The following is a 12,431-nucleotide window of genomic DNA, read 5'->3' as shown; positions in this document are numbered from 1 at the left end:
TAGGGCTCAGGCCTTGCTGCGTCGTAGTTCCACCCGCATCGGTGTTCGCTCTCAAACGTGGAACAGAGGCCGTGGAGGACGCGGGTGGTGACCCGCTCTGGCCTAGGGTACAGCTGCAGGCTCGCAAAGGGTGCTCCTCCCCCAACAAACCTAACCATTGAGCTCTCCGTCCAAGGGTTCAGGGCAACAAGGTGCTGGACTAAGCTGCAGCCTCACCTAGGAAGCCCGTAGATGTCCTGCCCGGGGCCTCGTCCCAGAACTCAGTCTTGGTTTTGAACTTAGCGTTGATGTTAGATCGAGAGGGAATACACCAGTCACCTTCAGACTGAGGTGATCTCTGCTGTGCGACCTTGAATATATTTCTGAACCCCTCTGGGCCAGTTTCTGCATCTGTATAATTAAGTTCATGTCTGTAAGCCCATCCTCAGGAGGCTGAGGCAGGGAAAAGGACCCAGTTCCATAGTGTGTTCAAGGCCAACCTGGGCTACAGAGAAGCCGGGTCTCAAAAAAAGCAAACAATTATTTTTTTTAAGAGATCATAACACATCATTGAAGGAAATGGAAAATAGTGGGTGAAATGAACCCTGCTGACTTTGGCCAAGGAACAGCTGGCAGCCACTGGCCATCTTCTCGTATCAACAGCGGATGGCAGAAATTTCCCACAAATTTCTCCCTGTTGGGTTTAGCACAGTTAATTGAAAAGATATAGGTGAGTGGTGGTAGACACAGACAATCCTATCCCTGGTGAGGCTGATGCAGGAGGATCTCTATTGGGAGGCCAGCCTGGGCTAAATCAAAAACAAAAAATAAAACCTTCCCCTGCCCCCAATCTGGACTGGGGAAGTGAAGACAGAAAAAACCAGTTTGTGGTCAGCTTGGGCTACTCAGCAGGACTATCTTAAAAAATAAAAACAACAACAAAAAAAGTTTACAAAATCCAACTCTGTGAGTGTGTGGATCCTGCAGTCAGCTCTGTGAGGACAGGTACAAGGATACATTGGTGACAGCCCTGTAGTCCCAGCTCCCATGAGCCTCAGGGGCTAAGGCAGACCCCTTCCTTTATATATAGGAAAGGGGCTGGCTGCTGGGCTCGGGTCTTCATGCCACACTCAGTTATTCATGAAAGTACCTTCCTTCCTGGAGTGGGTGTGATGGGTACCTACTCACATTTTGTCCTCCACTGATGTCTTCAGGGTCCAGGGTCTCTACTTGTCAGCATACGAGCCTCTATTCCAGAAAACTGAGCTTCAGTTCAGTTGTCCCAGATACTGGCCTCCATATCTGACACTTCTGGTCAGAGAAGAACCCCAGGAAGAATAGCAGTGTGGCACTGTGGGATATACCCCTCCTTGCTAAAGCAAATAGAGCTCCCTCTCTGAAAACACCTCCCCAGGTATATGGACCTGGTTCAGGTCTGAAACCAGAAAGAACTGGTTAAAGATTCTTTTGAGAGGTTGTGAGTTCCCCACTTCAGAAGGTGTGAGCAGAAGTTGCCTGCTTAGGAACTCATAGAGGAGCTCCAAATGTCAGGAGCAGGCTCCGACACTGTGCTTCCAAAATTTAATTTGGGTACATCTCTGAAACCAATATTGGTACAATGTTTTTCCTTTAAACATCTGGTGTGTTTTATGAAAAGGGTAAGTTTGTTTTAAAGAAGGTAATCAGTGTTGACTACTATAGAGAGGTCACCACCAAAATAGACAAAAAGTAGTAACACGGTGATATTAGCCAAACAGAACTGCTTGCTGAGGGGCCTGAACTTTAAGCCAAACAGGAATTCTTAGCTTTCTTTAGACATCGTCTAAAGATGATTCCAGGGTAAACATTCAGGTTTTAATGCAAGACACAGGCCCTGTCTTGCCCTCAGAGGCCAAGCCACGTACCCAGGCCCTCAGGGGCCCTCAAGGTCCAAAGATCTCATCTCCTTGGGCTGTACCTGGCCCCTCAGATCACTTGGTATTTCCTGTGATTAAGGACTAGGGATTCTCAAAGATTGATCAGATTGAGATTTCTATCCAAGTGTCCAGGTTCCTGTCACCAGCAGGGAAAGAATTCAGACACCAGATTAAGTAAGGAATTGGGAGAAGGTTTGTTACAGGGAAAATTCAGACTTCTTGAGAAAGGTACATCAGCTAGAAGCCTAGAGTTTCAGGGGCAAAATGTAATGGAGGGAAGATTACTCATGAATTAAGGTGGGTGAGATGTGGGGAATTCCAAAAATGAGTTGAAATTTCGCCTTTCTTGTCTTTGTATGGGGTCTTGAATACAACGTGGTGTCAGGTGCATGATGAGAATGGACATTTTTGCTAGGTATCTATATAGGTCCCTAGGGCTGAGGGCTGTTAGCATTCACTCGTTTCATCTCTCAGGCTGCTGTGTTTGGCCTAGGCAGTTTTGGTGGTCTTGGGCCTTGACTGCCTGAGATGGCAGCTGGCCTCCTGCTTGTGGCACAGCCTGCATGTTTGGAGCCATCTGTGCCTTTCTGACCTCAAAAGTGACAGAGATCTGGCACTTGGGGCCCAGTGGTGGCCTCCTTTGAAATGGTGCTTCTTCCTTCCTCTTGCTAGGGGGGTACTGGGAGGTCCAGGGTGGAGCCCCCAAGAGGTCAACCCCGGGGTACCATAGCAGCTTGGAACAAGGACTGGCTCACTGTGAGCCCTGGAACATTGTGCACTCAGTAAGTTCTATCCCAGCAGGGGTTTTGGAGATGTTCAGACAACCCACTCAGATGGTATTTCATGAAACTTACCTCAGGCTCCTGGGATGGCAATGGAAGCCTTGGCCAAGAGAACATGTGCAAACACACAGTCTGGCTTATCCCAGACTCTAGTACCTACCTAAGGATGTGGTACTATGCTCTAGTACCTACCTAGGCATGTGTTTTTCCCTGTTTAAGGTATTGGGAAAACCCAAGTTTGACACACACACACACACACACACACACACACACACACACACACACGAAGGATTTGATCCAGATGTGGTGTCTCATGTCTATAATCCTAGCACTGGGAAGAGTGAGGCAGGAGGATTGTCATGAGTTCAAGGATAGCCTGGATTACAATGTGAAAACCTATCTCACTAACATCTCTGAGGGAGCCTCACTTTCCTATCTGCACAGACAGAACTCACAGTGGCCACACGGGGTACCCTAAGCTTCAGGGAAAGGGAGAAGGTCATGCCACACTGGTGGCTGTGGGCACTCCTTGCTCTATCCACTGAACCCTAGAAGCCCTGCTCCTGCTGAATCTCACTGCTGATCCACTTGTGTGGTCTTCTGTATAGCTTTCAAAGAGGCAAATGTCCTTGCCAGCTGGAGGCATTCAGAACTGTCTGAGCCTGCCCAGCTCTTGCCCTGCCTATCTAGGGTAGAGGTGGGTGAGGATCCACGTGGCTGGGACCTTAAATTTAGTGAGTGATTACCTTAGCTTCCAAATGTGTGTGCTGCTGACAGGTTCTGTCAGGCTTTCCTTGCTGGCACAGAGACTTTCTTCCCCAGCCCACCTACCTGCACCAATCTTGTGACAGGCAAGATTATATTAACACAGGGGTGTTTTTATATTAAAAGCATCAACTATAAATATTCAAATTATCAACAATCACTTGTAGCTATTTGGGCATTTCTTCATGTGTTACTTTGCTGGAGTCTGACTGAGCAAATGCAACAGGCAGGTCTTTGCCTTACCTCCAAAGCTCTTCCATGGTATCTTCTCCTCTCACCTACCACCTCTCCGGGTAAGCCCAAGAGGTGCTGGAAGATGTTGATATTCCCACTATTCTTACAACCCACTCACTGCCAAAGACCTCTCTCTTGAATAAGGAGGAATGGTGACTAACACTGTCTTTTAGAGGCTTCTTGGATATGAAGGGCTCCTTGGCTGTGTGCCAGCCTCCTTAACTACACACAGGACTCCCTGACTATATATAGTCAATCAGCCTGGCAAAGCCAGCATGAAATGGGCAAACTGCTTGGATTTGTGTTAAAGAACCCTGCTGGCCTCTGAGATTCCTTCTTGAGAAGTGTGTGCTCTGTACAAGGTCCAGGGACCCTGGAGGAAGCCAGGACCAGCTTGTGCCAACTAAATCTGAGCTAGAAGATGCTGCCCCAAGGGCTAGCTGTCAGAAGTCTCTAGGAACTGTTTCTGAGGCAGTGCTGTGTGGTTAGCACCCTGTGTGGTCAGATCTTTTCAACCTGGGAGACTCACAAGTTTCATTTTTCTAGCCTGAGCAGAATTATATCTGGCTAAACAAGAAGCTAGACATTCCAGAAGGGAACTGAAGAGGCAGCTCAGTGCCAGACTAGTGCCTGTGAAGAGCCAGGCTAGTGCCCTTATCCCAGACCTGGCACCCCTCACCCCCACCATCCACACCCAAGAAATGGCTCTCTTCAGTCTTACACATGCTCTTGATGGTCCAGCTGTGTTGGAGAGCTTGCATTAACCTGGACACTTCACCTCTGCCTCTAAGCAGACCTCCATCCTTGTCCCTTAAGACACAACTGCATCCCCCCTTTCAGCCCCGGTTCTCCTAAGGCTCTGGTTCCTTTCTAAAGCTCTATAACTTTGGTTGCCCACCTCTCCTTTGCCTCACCCTCCAAGTGCCCAGTACAGCAGTGTCTCTGGAACTTTCTCTTACAGCCTTCAGGGCAGGTGCTACTATGGCCAGCCCAGGGCTATCTTCTTTCTTTCCATGTGACCAACAGGGCCTATTTCACACCCTGGCCACACAGACATCTGTGTCTGCCTCAAGTGTCACCCTAAAGCACGCTGCAGCCCAAGGACTGACTCCTCCTCAGCTGTCTTGCTCTCTCTCTCTCAAGCTCAGGTGCAAAGCCAGCATCTCAGTGCTCTCCATCCAGCACACATGAGTCTGTGGAGAAGCTGCTTCCTGTAGCTTCTACAGGACTTGTGATCCTTGTCTGTGTTCTGCCTCCATGCTGAAGTTGCAGCCCAAAGCCTCTCCTGACCATCTTAGAGGATCTCCTAGCCTCCTCCGTCTGTTCAAAGTCCACTCCCCACACAGTAGCAAACTTTCTCAGACTGGCTGTGGCAGTGGCTGTCCTTGAGTGAAAGAATGAAGGCTGGACCCTTTCCTTTCCCCTCTCTGTTCTCCCCTCCCCCTCCCTTCCTTCCTTTCTCTCTGTCTCTCTGTCTCTGTCTCTGTCTCTGTCTCTCTCTCTCTGTCTGTCTCTCTCTCTCTCTCTGTCTCTCTCTCTCTCTCCTTCTCTCCTTCCTTTTCCATTTTTTATTTTTGATGCTGATGCTTGCACTCAGGACTTTGTGACTGCTAGGTTAAGTACTGAACCACTGAGTTACACCCCTATAGTTTTTGAAGTTTATTTTGAGACAAGATCTGACTGCATTGTCCAGGCTGGCCTTGAACCTGTTCTGTAGCCTAGGCTGGCCTTGAACTTTTAATCTTCCTGCCTCAGCCTCTTGAGTAGCTGGAAAGACAGACCCCTGCACAGGCCCTGCTAAGGTCTCCACTAAAACTGTGGTGGTATTGTGTTCCCCAAAATATTGTGCACCCTAATAATCTTATCTGGGGTCAGAGAACAGAACAGCCACTAGGTACAGAGGCTAGAAAATGGTGGCACTCACACCTTTAATCCTAGCATTCCAGAGGCAGAAATCCCTCTGGATCTCTGTGAGTTCAAGGCCACATTGGAAACAGTCAGGCCTGGTGACACACGCCTTTAATCCGAAGAAGTGAGCCTTTAATCCCAGGGAGCTATGGCAGGAAGCAGAAAGTTATATAAGGCTTGAAGACCAGAAACTAGCAGCTTTTAGCTGGTTAAGTTTTTAGGCTTTTGAGCAGCACAGTTCAGCTGAGAGGCATCCAGTCTGAGGAAACAGGATCAGCTGAAGAACTGGCAAGGTGAGGTAGCTGTGGCTTGTTCTGCTTCTCTGATCTTCCAGCATTCACCCCAATAACTGGCCTCAGGTTTGATTTTATTAATAAGACCATTTAAGATTCCTGTTACACTAAAACCCAAGATGAAATGCCCTCCTGTCAATCACTCTGTCCCATCCACCTGTGCCTCTGCCCTGATGTCTGTATACAACTTCTTCACAAGGCTGTCCTGCCCCATCTAGACCAAACCTAGCCATGGGCTTCCCAGCTCAGCCTACCCTTGTCATCCTCTGCCTCTACCCAAGGACCTGCATGCCTGTAAGTATCCCAGCTCTCTGTATATCAGCTCCATGGGGTGTCTACCCCAGTGCTGATGCACAAGTTACAGCTCACAGTATTAACACCTTCAGAGTTTAATTAATAATCACCTGTGCTTTGGATAGCCAACAGGAGCCTTTACCATTGCCTCAGCTCACTGCCACACCTCACCACACTTCTGTGCCTTCTCCAGTGTCCCAGCCAGATCTCCAGGAGACCCCCAAGCCCCTCCAGGACATTCTGTCTTCCTAGCCACAGTCTCAATCTGTCTCATTCCTCTGTCGGCTGGGCCCTGAACTTCCTCCCACCACTAGGAGCCTCCCTCCTCTGCCTGCAAGCAGATGGGCCCCTGTGGCTCTCTCCATCTCCTCTGTGTGTCTGCCTCTATCCCTCTCTGCCTCCAGTCTTTAGCCTAGAAATTTTATTTATTGCAACGGTGGCATTACAACATAGCATGTGACAGGAACATGGGGGCTGTTTTCCTAGTTTTCATATTTTCCTTTGGTGTGAGCTGTGACACCATGCTTAGGTCTGAGGTCATAATGAGAGGTAGGCTGTTCCCCCGTAGGCTTGTTCCTATTTCTATATCTCTCTGTATTCATCACCACACTCTCATGGATGGCCGTGACCCTGTATGGACACATGGCTTGGGCTGATTTCTCAATCAGTGCAGACTATACCTGTTGGGGTGCTGTTATCCTGGGGCAGGGCCTCCAGAAGGAGCTGGTATAGGGGACATCAGCAAAGGTGGAGTAGGAATCACCTCCATGGCCTTTTGGGAGAAAAACATGGCATTGCCTATTACAGGGAGCTTCACACAGTGCCCAGGCCCAGCAGCCACACACAGGCTAGGGTCCACACTGGGGGGCAAAGAAAAGTTCTCAGGAGACAGAGGTTGTCACAGAGAGAAGAGTGTCTAGCTACAGCCAGGCTGCCATACTGGGAAGCCAGTAAATGGCATTAGGAGGCCTGAAAACTTGATGTCTTTTCAAGAGCAGGTGGGGAAGTAAAGAGAGGGTGGAACATGTGGGTGGAAAGAAGGGCAGTGTTCCTTGTCTCTTAATACTTCTAACTTTGCCCCTCATTCTGCTATCAGCTTGTCTTAAATCTACTGAGAAAGGGTATTTGGAGAGGGGCTCCATCACCCCAGGCAGGGGTGTTGTACTGCATGAGGGTAACCCCTGGAACCAGCCATTGCCATCATAACCACCTCCCAGGGCATCTCAGTGAGATACACCAGCTATGGCCCAATCTCCTGGGGCAGCCCCCATTATCCCCTAGAGGGGGCTTCTCTAGCCAGTGCTTCCTACCTGTCTTAATCTGTGCTCCTCCCTTCTCCTCTGGCAGTGACAATCCTGTTCCTCCCTGTCTGTTCCCAGCCTATCTCATCCTCCATGGCTGAGCACCTATGCTGTTCTTCTGAGCTATCCCCCAGGCTTGTCCCAAGCTGGCCCAGCTCTACATTCCAGGAGGATAACACTGCCTTCCTTCCCTGAACCTTGGGCCTGAAATCACTCCTCAGCTCTTTCTTGGGGCTGGGCAGAGCCACAGGGGTGGGGATAGGGGCTGGCAGCATCTGGATGGGTGGGCCTCACCTCCTAGGAGAAGAGAAATTGCAGAATGAAGAGGACAGAACAGAGAATGGAGCTGAGGTTAAGAACACAGCATAGTGTTTGGCCGTAGATCTCTGCATCTGCTTCCATCAGTCATTGGAGAAAAGCTCTGTGATTACAGTTAGGGTATTCACCGATCTGATCACTGTGGTAAGCAAGTTCAGTTCAGGCACCCTCTCCACTATTTCTAGTAGTCCAAGCTGGGGTCATTCTTGGGGATTCCTGGCAACAGAGGCCTTGCCTTCTTGTGGTGGAGAATGGAGGTTGGGTTGGGAGGGGAAGGCTGGGGAGGTGGGAGGAGGGAAGAGGGGGATCTTTGATTGGTGTGTAAAATGAATGAAAATTTTTTCTTAATAAAAAAAGACCACAGCATGACCGTCTCTGACTCGGATACCCTGGCCAGCCCTGGGTGCTCAGATCTGTGGTCCTCCGAGGCTGCTTCTCATGTACCGCTCAGGCAGTTATTTCTGGGGCCCCAAACCTTGCAGCAGCCTTCTTTCTTATGCCAAACCCAGTTCCATCCCTCTCCCTACTGCTCTGAATCCACAGGGTTGAGCACTGGCCTCCTCAGGGCTTAGATTCCTGGTTGTTGTCACTTGACACAAGCTGGAATTATCTGCTCCATCTAGATTGCCTGTAGACAAGTCTGTGGAGCTATTTTCTTGATTGATAATTAATAGGGGCCCATCCCACTGAGGTTGGTACCACCCCTGGGCAGGTGGTCCTGAATGGTATAAGAATGCATGCTGAGAAAATCATGGAAGCAGGTTAGTAAGCAGCATTCCTTCACAGCCTCTGCTTCAGTTCCTGCCTCCAGGTTCCTGTTCTGACTTCCTTCGTGATAGACTGTGACCTGGGAGTTGTAAGATAATAAATCCTTTCTTCCTCAAGTTGGTTTTGGTCATGGTGTTTTATCACAACAATAGAAAAATAACAAAGTCAGCATAGTATTGCATGGACCTGTGTCTCAGCTGCCTTGGGGTTTTCAAGATTGAATTTGGAAAAAATACGACCTCCTTCTGGAACTTGAGCCTTTGCCATTTCAGGTGTTTCTTTCTTTAAATAAACTAGTCAAATAAAACTTTACAAACATTGCATGTATTGACATGTATGGAACATGGTGTTTTGATACATGTATATACATCATGAAAGGATTAAACAGGAGGGTCCACAGATCTGTGAATCATTTGATGTGTGTATTTGGAACATGGGAAACCTGCTTTCCTAGCAATATGCAAGCCCATGTTACACTGTTACCAATAACCTGGCCACTGGTGTAGCAGACTCAGGAACTTCCCCCATCTTTTAACAGAAACTTGTACCCTTCCAACATCCTCCTCTGCTCCACCCTCCTCTGACCCTGGAAACTACCACACTAAGGACTTTGCCTTTTATAGATTCCTCAGATAAGTGAGATTATGCATTTATTATTCTGCATCTGGCTATTTCCACTTGCATAATGTCCTCTGGGTTCATTTATGTCACTGTGCAATGACAGGATTTCCTCTTTTCAGGTTAAATACTACTTCATTGTTATATGTACCACATTTTCTTTACCCAATCATCTGTTGTTGGACACTTGAATGGATTCCACTTCTTGGCTACTGAGACTAATGCTTCTATAAACATGAGAGTGCAGAGGTCTCTGATATATGACTTTATTTTTTTCAAATATGTGCTCAGTGAAAGGGATGGTGGGACCACATAATAGCTACTACCTTTAGGTTTTTTGTTTTGTTTTAAGGAACCTCCATAAAAGTTTCCATAATGACTGTAGGAATTTGCATTCAGCCAAGGGCGTACAAGAGTTCTCTTTTGTCTACATCCCTGCCAACACTCGTTTTCTGTGTCTTTTCATGGTTGCCATTCTAACAGGTGTAGGCAAGATGCCAGTTTTGGTTTGCATTTCCTCAGTGAGTCTCTTCTTACTGTCCTGCTTCCCTGGCTGCATTTTCTTCTGGGAACTGTTCACAGATGTCCTTCCCCTGTTTTCACTGAGTTGTTCGCTTCCCCGCCAGGGTCTTGCTTAACTTCTTTATGTGTGTCCAGTATCGGCTTGTCAGATGGATTGCTTGCAGATATTTTCTCCCAGCACTCTGCAGGATGTTTCTTCATGAGTTGATGGGTTCTTTTTCTGTAGGAGCCTTTTAGTTTAGTGCAATTTCATTTCTCTGTTTTTGATGTTGTTGCCTGTACATTTAGGCTTACATTTCTGAGGCCTTAGAAATGCACCTGTGGTGCTGCTGGTGGGAGTGTAAAATGGGACAGTTGCTGTGAAAGTGGCACAGTAGTTCCTCAAAAGTTAAAAATAGAACTTCTGTACCCTCTATCAGTTTCACTCAGGACATGTTACAAAAAGCATTCAAGACATTAACACAAAAGATCTGCACAATTCTAGTTACAACAGCGATATTTACAATACCCAAAGTGAAGAAACAGCCCAAGAATTTCTCAATGGATAAATAGATGAATAAGCCCATATGTCCATTTAACAGACTATTACTCAGTCTTATAGATGAAGGAAATTCTAACCAAACTAGAATGTGGATGAAACTTGAGGATTCTATTTTTAATTTTTATATTCATCATTGTCACTGTGTGTGTAAGTAAATGTCATATATCTGTGGCAGTGTGTCCTAGCATGTATACTGTGGTGTGTATCTGAAGTCAGGGAACAGCTTTTCTTTTCTCCTTCCTATGGAATCCAGGGATCAAACTCAGGCCATCAGGTTTGTGTGTCAAGTGCAGTTACCCACAAGCCATCTCACTGACCCTTGAGGGTCCTGTCATAAGAGAACCGTTATCATGTGATCCCACTCACTGGAAGTTTCTGAGTATGGGGGAATTCTAGTACCTTAAAGATGATTTTGAAGAATGCATTCGGCAGGCATTGTGACGTTGTAGGCTGGGTGTTGTGCATGGCTACTATGAGTACAGGGTGAGCAGCCCTGTGATATGTTGCTGACTTTGAGTGATACACACTGTGTTTCCTTAGGTTATTGTCTGAACTTCTCTAACCCTTGGAATTTTCATGTTTCAAATGAAGAGAATAGGAACATTGGCCTTATAAAGCTTTGAGAGAATCAAATAAAATAACACATGGAAAGGGCTTTGTTACCATCAGGGTTAGGACCAAGTGGTACACCATAGTGTGTGTCATCTCCATAGGCATCATACCTTGCTGTGGGCTGGGTCCTAGGCTCTGGGAATGTGAGTCTCCCACAGAGCTCAGGAAGATGGAAGAACTTGTCACAGACCAACTCAAGGCAATGAAAATGCCACACTGCAAAATACAGCAGGACCACAGGACAGATGTGGGCTGTTCAGGAGGAGCCCAGGAGTGTGGTGGGATAGCTAAGGTATGCTCTGAGATAGGAAGGTTCGGCAAAGCAGTGACCCTGTGGCTGGAGCCACCAGAGGTGAGGCCTGGTGGGTCTGAGTAAGCACCTGGGCTTAAATGCCATAGACAGTGCTCATCTGCACTTCGAGCTTGGCTTTGACTCTCTGAGAAGTTAGCACTGGGCAATGATGCCGGGTGGGGTTCTGGACAGCAGGTTTCATGCTTGGCTGAGGAGAATGGGAGCTGCTGCCCCGGCCTGATTAGTTCAGCTCCTAGTGACCAATGACTCATAGCTGGTCATGTCAAATTAGGGAAATGGAAAAACCCCAAAAGGGTTCATAAATATTTCCATCATAACCTTCATTAACTATGCTTCTAAATGACCTGAAAAGTCTTAATTCCCCTCTGGTAAGGGAAGCAAGGGTATCTCTCCTTCCTGGCCACTTTCGGGGGATGGGTGTGGGCTGCTGGAGTCTATTTATACTGAACTGAGACCCTCTCTTGTTTTGCAGGTGAAATATAGTGATAATGATGATAGTGAAGATATAATGATGATGGCGATAGTGAGGATGGAGATGATGATGATGATAGTGAGGATGGAGATGATGGTGATGATGAAGATAGTGATGATGATGGCAATAGTGAGGATGGTGATGATGACGATGATGGTCATGGTGATGATGGTGGGGTGATAATGAGGGTGATGATGGTGATTACAGGGCAGGAGGAGTGAAGAGAAAATCCAAGCAAATCCAAGAAGCAAATCCAAGCAATGTTTGAAGGTTGTGCCCAGGACTCACTCGTGGACCACAAATGGGGGGGTGAAATCAAGAACATCATAGCTCCTCTCAGATGCCTGATGGACACCAGAAGTGGTGGTGAGTCAGAGTTGGACTCAGGGCACTGATTTATGGAACAGCCTAGTTTGGAGGTGAGAAATGTGGCAGCATCTAGAACATTTAGGTATCCTTTACCTAGACCAGGGCTGGGACTCCTGAGAGGGAATTGGCAGGGTGGGTGTCACTGAGAAAGAAGGTGGGTGGAGATGCAGGAGGAACATCAGCATATCATATGTGGTCCTGGGGGTCACCGGAAGCACCTAAGCTGAGTGGAAGCTGCTGTCCTCACCAGTACTTCTGTCTGGAAGCATTGGTTGGCAGCCAACACAGTCCAACATCAAAAGGAAGCAGCTGATTCCACAACCTCAAGGCAGCCAGACCCAGGCCCTGTCTCCAGGTGATTCCCAGGAAGGGGGGAAATTGAGTAGTCTCCTGCCCCATGCCAGTTCTAGGGGCCACCTCTAGGGT

Source organism: Onychomys torridus, chromosome 4 (assembly GCF_903995425.1).
Source record: "Onychomys torridus chromosome 4, mOncTor1.1, whole genome shotgun sequence".
Classification (NCBI taxonomy): Eukaryota; Metazoa; Chordata; class Mammalia; order Rodentia; family Cricetidae; genus Onychomys; species Onychomys torridus.
The sequence above is the reverse complement of the archived record's forward strand: the minus strand, read 5'-3'. Positions refer to the sequence as shown.